The following is an 8,328-nucleotide window of genomic DNA, read 5'->3' on the forward strand; positions in this document are numbered from 1 at the left end:
ATACATACTTTGGACGGCCGAATGTTCTGCACGGCGAGGTGTGTGTGTTGTGCCGGCGCTCGATCTTCGGAGGTCGATGCAGGACCTAAGACAGCGTAAATGGTAGGAATAGCTCGCTTGCATTACGGGCAGATCGAGGTGATAGTTTAGTGCGAAGCGAAAGCTGCTCGTGAATGTGCGTATCTCGATGCCAGCTGGTGGAGCTAGTGCGGTACGTCGCATATCGCCTGCAGCTATGTGCGTGACAAGCGATGCTAGCTGTACGCAATCCTGAGTGAAGAGCGTGATCTATTGGTGAATTCCAATCGCAGAGCAGGAGCACTTCCAGAGCAACGTTTTCTGCTCCTTTCGGAGCAATTGTCTTCCAAACGCAGATCCGGAACACGGATCGCGTCTTCCAAACGCAGAACGGGAGCAATTGCCGAGCAAGGATCGCTCCGCGGAGCAGTCAAAACTGCTCCGCCGAAATCGGGGGAACCGACCGGAAGTTTGCGTGACGTGTCTTTCCGAGCGACGCTTGCGCATGCGCTAGCTAGCGCATCCATTTCCGGTGGCTCGCCGCGTTGGCTTCTCTGCAACGCGCCGCTCCATAGCAGACGATCAGTATTTGCCGCTGCCATGGATGGTGATTCGCGTCGCGCTCTTGCGCTCGCTTTGCTCCAGGACAGCGAGTCGGAGAGCAGCAGTTCCGACTCATCTATCGAAGAGTCAAGCTCGGACAGCGACTGTGACATGGTCACCTGCAAGTTTACTTTTCAGAACTTGTTTCGCATACCGGAACGACGACCTAAAGTTGTAGGATTTGTCGAAGGAGTGGTCCACAACTACACAGAAGAAGAGGTAAGCCAAATGCCGCAGTATGATGCCGCGCAGATTTAAAAAAATGGCATGCATAATTACATCATTTCTGCGTGTGATATTACAGTTCCGAAGGCACTTCAGGTTGCCGCGAGCTGTTGTTCACTGGCTGGTCGACGGTTTTGCCGCTTCCGACAGCTGCCCATCAAACAACCAGGGCGGCATCCCAGCCATATCATGTGAAGTGCACATTCTCTGCTTCATATGGTAGGTTGTTCCCGTTGTGTTTTCTCAATCGTTTTTTTTTTTTTCTGCGTGTACCCGCTGCACATTTCAACAACGAATGAAATGAAACTAACGGGGTATTTATTTATAGTATAGAGTATATAGTATTTATATTAGTACTTATAGTATATAGTAGTATTTATAGTATATATATCACTACAGCACGGTTCTATCTTGTTGTGTTTGTGTGTTGCGTTTTTCTATATTCCTTTGTTATCAATAAAGCATTTTCTTTATTTATATTATTGCACAGGTATGCAGCAAACAAAACGTCGATGAGGGAAGTTGCAACACTTTTTGACGTCGCGGAAAGTTCAATTCACAGAATGTTGATTAGAGTGGCGGACTACATACTATCCTTGGGGCCAACTGTTATAACTTTCCCTGCTGACCTCAAGAAACTGTCGCAAGACTTCGAGAAGGTCGGTAATGCTAATTCTTTACAATGATATGCTTTCGTTTTCGCAATTGGCATTATATGTATTCGCTATAGATAATTTTTTTTTTTTTTGCCATGAACAGTCATCCATATGTATCCCGTTTTGTAATGCACATTGCGTGCTTTTGACTTCAATGTGAAAAATGTCACGTGCTGTGTTATTTCCTTTTCCCATATACAGGTTTCCGGAATGCCCGGCGTGGTCGGATGTCTCGATGGATCGTACATCGAAATACAGTGTCCCAGCAACAAAGTGGCGGCAACGTATTGTAACAGGCATCATTACCTGTCACTGACGCTGCAGGCGGTGTGCGACAACAAGCGGCGGTTTGTGGACGCTTGTGTCGGTTGCTCGAGCAAAATACATGACTCTAAAGTGTTCAGGAGATCATCGCTCCTTAAAAGGCTCCCGGTAATATGTCAAGAGGGAAAGTATCATGTTCTGGGGGATGCAGCATACCCTGTACGTGAGTACTTGCTGACACCATTCCGAGATTATGGGGTACTATCAAAAAATCAAAGGGATTTTAACGCAAAATTTTCCGCTACAAGGGTGCTAATTGAAAACGCCTTTGGGCTGCTCAAAAAACGATTCCGACAATTAATTTACCTGGAGCTTCGTACTGTTGGCTGGCTGAACAAATTCATTATGGCATGTTGTATCCTCCATAACCTGTGCATTGACTCGGGAGACATACTGCCGGATGAGCTAGAAGAGTCGCCGGCAGATCTGCAGTGGATGCGCCCAGCAGAGGATGCCAACAGCGAAGAGGAAACATCTGAAGAGCATGCCTTGCGCAAGCTTGGGGAACTCAAGCGCGAGAAAGTTTTCACTGAAATAATGAGAGGCAGGAAGTGATGTGCTGCATGGAAACAGGATCGACGTCCTAACCTTTCATGCACAAATGTTTTTACCGTACCCCGCGACGCGTGTACTTAGCGCCGCGCCATGTAGTTATTGTCAATTAAATGACATTAATTCATATAACCATGTTCGAATTCATGCATTTTTACAAGGGCAAAAACCACAACATGCATTGAAACAAGTGCTCTCCTTTTTCAGAAAAAAAAAAAAATAAGAACATTTATTTTCCTTCGTGACATATGCATCATTATAGTCCATCATCAACTCCGAACACGCGTTTCAAGAGGGCCATCTTTTCCTTGTGTCGCTCAGCTTTTTCTTTGCGCAGCTCCTCCTTGTAAGCTTGTCGCTCTTCCCGCTGTCGTTGTTTTTCTTCTTCCCTCTCTGTTCTTTTCTTTTCCTTCTTTTCAAGCAACACGTCCATGTGTTCAAAAAATGTTTTGATTTCCACCATCCGTGCACTATTGACTCTTGGTGGAGTTGTCTTTTTGTCTTGTTCCTGATTTGCCGAATATGAATGCTCTACCAGCTGGTTGTCAGAGGCTCCTTGAGTGGCTTCGATCTCTTCAATTTCTTGCTCGTCTTCGCGTGAAATCTGCAGTTTTTGCTTTTTATATATAATACCGTGGCTATCCCTCAATTCTTCTGGGTCCAAGCTATCATCCATTGAGCGGATTTTGGCGAGCTCATCTTCATAGGGGACGTTGGAAGGCGAGTTTCCTGACTTTCTGTTGTTTTCACTCGTCACAGTTTTTCTTTTCAGCACAGTCTTATAGCGACTGCAACACTGCTCGCCTGTTCGAATGATGCCCAGAGTTTCCGTCAGTTTGACAGCGATGTGAGCAAACATTGCCTTTTTATTTTTGAATTTTTTCATTGGGCCAATGTGCGGAAAATATTGCTCATAGTAATCTAGTAGTAATTTTGTTTCGCCGGTTGTCCACTCGCAACCTATAGAAAAAAAAAAAGAAGAAAAAAAGAATGCGTGAATGAAAATACGTCGAATTGCGGCACTTAGTCGAAAAGTTCCCGGAAGACATTGCAAAGTAGGAGATGGTCCCCAAGAGGGAAAGCGAAAAACATAAAATGTGGGCGCCCATACCAAGCCCAAGCAGGGAGTGTGAGGAGAACGTGCCCTCGTCCGAAGGGCACTCTCCCCGCGCCCCTGTCAGTTTGCGGTTTCCTCAAGAATGCGACTCGCGATGCTCCCCTTCTCAACGACCTCGCACCCTGCAAGCTGGCAATGCTTCCCTCAAGAAGCAGATACGAAGAATGGGACGCGTCCCCTCCTGTCGCCTACGCTATTCTCTCTGCCCCCTGGCAAACTCGGCGGAGTGGACGGCTTTCGACCGCCTAGATATTTTACGGTAAGAACGAGAGTGGATTAATTACAAGCTCATAGAAAACGATTCAAAGGCAACACAAAAAAAGAAGGAAATAGAGAAAAAGCGCTGGTAATCGGAAAGAGCTTTGTTGCCGTTTAACTGTGTCATATACGTATATAAATAACGTACATATGTAGATATACTCACCGCGGTTGCTGCCTTTCGCACTTTCTGCAGCTGCTCCTGTAAACGTTGCACAATTTACGTATATTGCGCGCATACAGAACAACGGTGTGGCTTAACTTAATGGCATATTTTTACCAATCAAACTTACCTTGAGTGGCTAGCTCTTTTCTTTGGTCGCTCGACCCACTGGAGCCAGCACTGCTTACATCTGAAATATACAAAGTGACTGTAATTAACGAGGAAGTAGTAAAACTTCCTTGTGCAGGTGACCTTAACTGACTGACGGCATGTAAAAATTATGCCTGGAACTATTTATATGTCCATCGTCCGTGTAAACTCAAAGCCGCGCACGTTACAGCTCGGCTCTGGAAGACTGCAAACATTCCGTACGTGAACCGAAGTTTTCTTCCATATTAAAGAAAGTGCTGAAGGAGTCTTACCGTGTGTGTCCGCGCTCGGCTCTTCGAGCAAGGAGGATATAATTGCGTAAACGGCTGGTGTAACCTCCATATCAAAGGGAAGAAAGGCTGCAGGCTTGCAAAGCAGACGACGCGAGCGCACGAAAAGCGCGGGCAAGTGCAAGGAATGATGGGTACTTTCTCCGTTTGCTCGCGAGCGCCACCTACTTGCTCCGGCCGGAGCAAGAGTATTCGAAACGCAGAGTCTGGGAGCGTGCTCTCCGCCGGATTGAGGCGTTCTGTCATGGAGCGTGCGCGCTGCTCCAGTTCTGCGATTGGAATTCACCATATGTTAGAATGGATGAACTCTTCGTAGCAGCAGTAGCACTATAGTGCCTAGAATATATTGGCTAGTGTGCCGACCGAGGCCTCCCGGTTGGCACCATGAGCGATGAATGCCGGCGGCCGCCGCCAGGAGCGCTGCAAACTGGGTGGGTACCAGCCGCGCTGTCTGCTGCCTACCGCGCTCTCACATCTTCGGCAAGACGGCTGCTTGCACTGCATTTCAGCTCTCATTAAGTCGCAACAGACCTCAGCTATAACTGAAGCCGCGGACTACAAGTTTCAGGGTGTGTATTTTGGCTTGGACTGGAAGCGGCGCACGTATTTAACGCTTCTTGCTTGCGAAGGCTTCTGCGAAGTTTGAGCATCTTAGTCCCGGAGATCCCGTGCTCACAAAGGGAAACCCAGAATTTCTATTCTAACAACAATTAAAGCATAGGCATTTATTGATATAAAATATATTTTTAATCCCTGGAACAAAGTGAAATGCTTCATTTTTAATTGACATATGGTTCTTTCTGAGCACTGTACACTTGCTGACAAGTAACCACGTACGCGCAGTTTTATTTATATATTGTATATGCGAACAACACGGAAACAAAGTCACGCAACACTCCTCTTATGTATATGTAATAACAAACACAGGCACATGTGGCAGAATTGCATGAATAGCGCAGAACACAAACGAGGAACCTTTACTTACAGCGGCTAAGGGACATCGCGGCCTGTGATTGCACACAAGGTTTTGCCGAAGTCACCATCTTTTGAATGAAGACGCTGACGAAGTTTTTTTTTTTTCTCAGATACACATTATGCACGAGACGTGGCCGATTCATCGCGAGGAAGCTCGTTGGTAATGCCGCGCTTACGGTGAAACATGCGCCTAATATATAACTGCATCCATATGACATATGTGTAGCGCAAAATGACAATCGAGGGACACAGAAAAGGTACACAACACAGGTGCTGTCTGTAGCGCCTGATTGTGTACACTCTTTGTGCTACACACTGTCATGGAGCACCGTTACCGACTCGCCCAAGTTTCCATCCTTGTGAATATAACTGCATGCTCTAAAAATGTTTCTCGCCAACAAAAGCAGTTGCCGTTTACCTTCCATCATTTTTATCGATGCTTCGTTCCCATTGTACAGAATGCGTACTTACGTAGCATCAGATAGCGCAGTAATACATACGCTCCTTGTTCTAGCGGTAGCCCCGCGTTTGCCAAAAAAGCAATTCTTCTCTGTGCACCTGCCCCAGTGGGATTCCACTTCCGGCTTCCGTGGGAGACGGACGTGTGATGGCAAGCTCTGAGCGTGCCTCGGTATCGGTCATGTCTGGCCGAGGGTGCGGCGAACGACGCCCACCACTGGGCTATCGCATGGTTCTACCTATGTTTCCTTCGGGAGAAGCAATGAAGACAACGGTTTTCCTTCACTGTGATATTGCCGGCCGGCCTTATCGCATACAGGATTTTCGTGAGCCGTTGGAAAAGGCCGGTGTACTACCCTACGTGGCTGGCATTGGACCCTTCCAAATGTCTCATATTTGGATGCTGAAGATGAAGACTGAGGAAGCGAAGGAACGCCTGCTCAAAGAAGGCGCGCTGGAAGTGAAGAGACGCTAATGTGCGGTCATCGACCCGAACAAGCGTGAGTTGGTTTTCAAGGTGCACTGGGTGCCTTTCTACGTTTCGAGTGAAGCGGTGCAGAGGGCGTTCGAAGACTTTGGAGATGTGAAAGAAGTCACTTATGAGCAGTGGAACAGCCCGGGTTATGAAGAGGCCGAATCGACAACTCGGCTACTAAAAATGGTGCTCAAAGAGGGGCTTTCGATCGACGATTTGCCCCACATGTACAAGTTTTACGGAGGGCTTGTGTTAGTGGTGGTGCCCGGACGGCCACGAATATGCTTAAGATGTAAGAAGACAGGCCAGATTCGACGTGATTGCCGCACTCCGAGATGTAGTTCGTGTCATATCTTCGGGCACGACCGGGAGGGATGCGTCCGCCCGTATGCCCGTGTGGCCACGGGTATTGTGCCCCCTCAAGACGACGGGAGCGAGTTGATCATGGACCAGGAGGAACTGGAGAACGCTGGAGCCCTGCCCCCTACAGGATCCGGAGAGGGACCTGATGTCCCTCCGGAGCACACCACCAGCCGGAGCACACCACCGGCGGAGGGAAGACGCAAGTTAGCGAACCCGCTGCAGAAACGACTGGAAAGGGGAGGAGGCTGCTATGTCGTCAGATAAGCCAACAGCGAAAGGCATTTCGGAAGGAACCGTTGCTGAGTCCCCGATGGATATGACAACCGCCTCCATGAAGAGACCACGAGACTACGAAAAGGTACCAGCTACAGAACGGGAACTGCGTCGACTAGAAAAGCAGTGGAGGGTGGAAGGCGCTAAGAAAGGCAAGTTAGCCTTATCGCAATCCGCGTTGCGTTCCTCGTCGCTCACTCGCGACGAGAGACTGAAGAAGTGAGCCTTTAGTCATTGTTTGTTAGCTGGGTTTAGAGTATGGCTTATTGGAAAAAACCGCTAAAAGTGGACACTCTAAACGTCCGAGGGCTCGCCTCGAGACGGAAGCAAGTGCAGTTGAACCGTTTGTTGAGCGAACTAGATTTAGACATCGTAGCCATACAAGAAACAAAGGTTGAGGATGAGCAGCAAACAGATAATATGGTGTTTGGTTTTCGGTCACGCTTCAATGTTTGCGTAAGCCATGCAGTCGGTTTGTCGGCAGGTTGCTGTCTTTTCCTGAGGAAAAGTGTAGGCATAGCAGTGGAGCAAGTAATAACTTGTGCAAGGGGGCGTTTCGTCGTGTGCGACATCAAGTACGAAACCTGTGCGGTGAGGGTGGCGGTCCTGTATGCACCAACGACACAAAAAGAACGGCGCGACTTTTTTGAGCAGTTGGTGCCTTTCCTTGAATGCAGCCGTGCGCTTATATTTTTGGGAGATTTCAACTGTGTTGTAGACTCTAAGGATCGTTCGAATAGAAATGTTGGAAAAGACCAAAGTGCCGAATTGCTGAAGTGTGTCCTCAATGAGTGCAGCTTAGAGGACGTATCAGTCCTGGTGAATGGTGGAAAACGTGTGCATTTCACACATTTTCAAGGTAGTAGTCACGCGCGACTTGACAGAATATATGTGTCGCCAGAGTTTTCGCCTACCTGTGAACAGTATGAAGTGAAGAAAGTGTCATTTAGCGACCATTGCTTAGTTACAGTCACCTTGGGCGGAACGAAGCAGTGTAAATAAAAAATGAACTGGGACTTATGGAAAATAAACTCGAGGCTTAAAGAAGACGAACTATTTTTAAGAAAAGTTAAGGAAAGCATTGATATTTTTTATGAGAGCGAACCAGGCTGTATTGAATCCTGGGAACGATTTAAACAGGAGGTTAAAATGAATGCAATTGAGCGCTCTTCCATTATTAAGTATGAGGAAAAGAAAGAAGAAAAGCAACTGCAAGAGCTCTTAAAATATTTAGGGCGTGAAGAAGAACGAATGCCGGGTATGTTCATGCATGATATAAAAGGCATCAAAGTTAGGCTAGAAGCTTTGGATGCCCAGAAGTACAGAGGCGCTGCGATAAGAGCGCGCACGGAAAAATGGCTCGGTGGCGAGACGCCAAAAAAACGCGCCCTCGCTGATGAAAAGCGATATGCGCGCGCGAACGAGAT

The 8,328-nt window shown here is 47.6% G+C and overlaps 1 pseudogene; it reads left to right on the forward strand.

Moving 5' to 3' along the window:
* The first annotated feature begins 6,052 nt into the window (after positions 1–6,052).
* LOC146184738 (uncharacterized) lies at positions 6,053–6,892 on the forward strand (annotated as a pseudogene).
* The last annotated feature ends 1,436 nt before the right edge of the window (positions 6,893–8,328 follow it).

This window comes from Amblyomma maculatum, chromosome 7 (genome assembly GCF_055883805.1).
Source record: "Amblyomma maculatum isolate TAMU_Amacu chromosome 7, ASM5588380v1, whole genome shotgun sequence".
Classification (NCBI taxonomy): Eukaryota; Metazoa; Arthropoda; class Arachnida; order Ixodida; family Ixodidae; genus Amblyomma; species Amblyomma maculatum.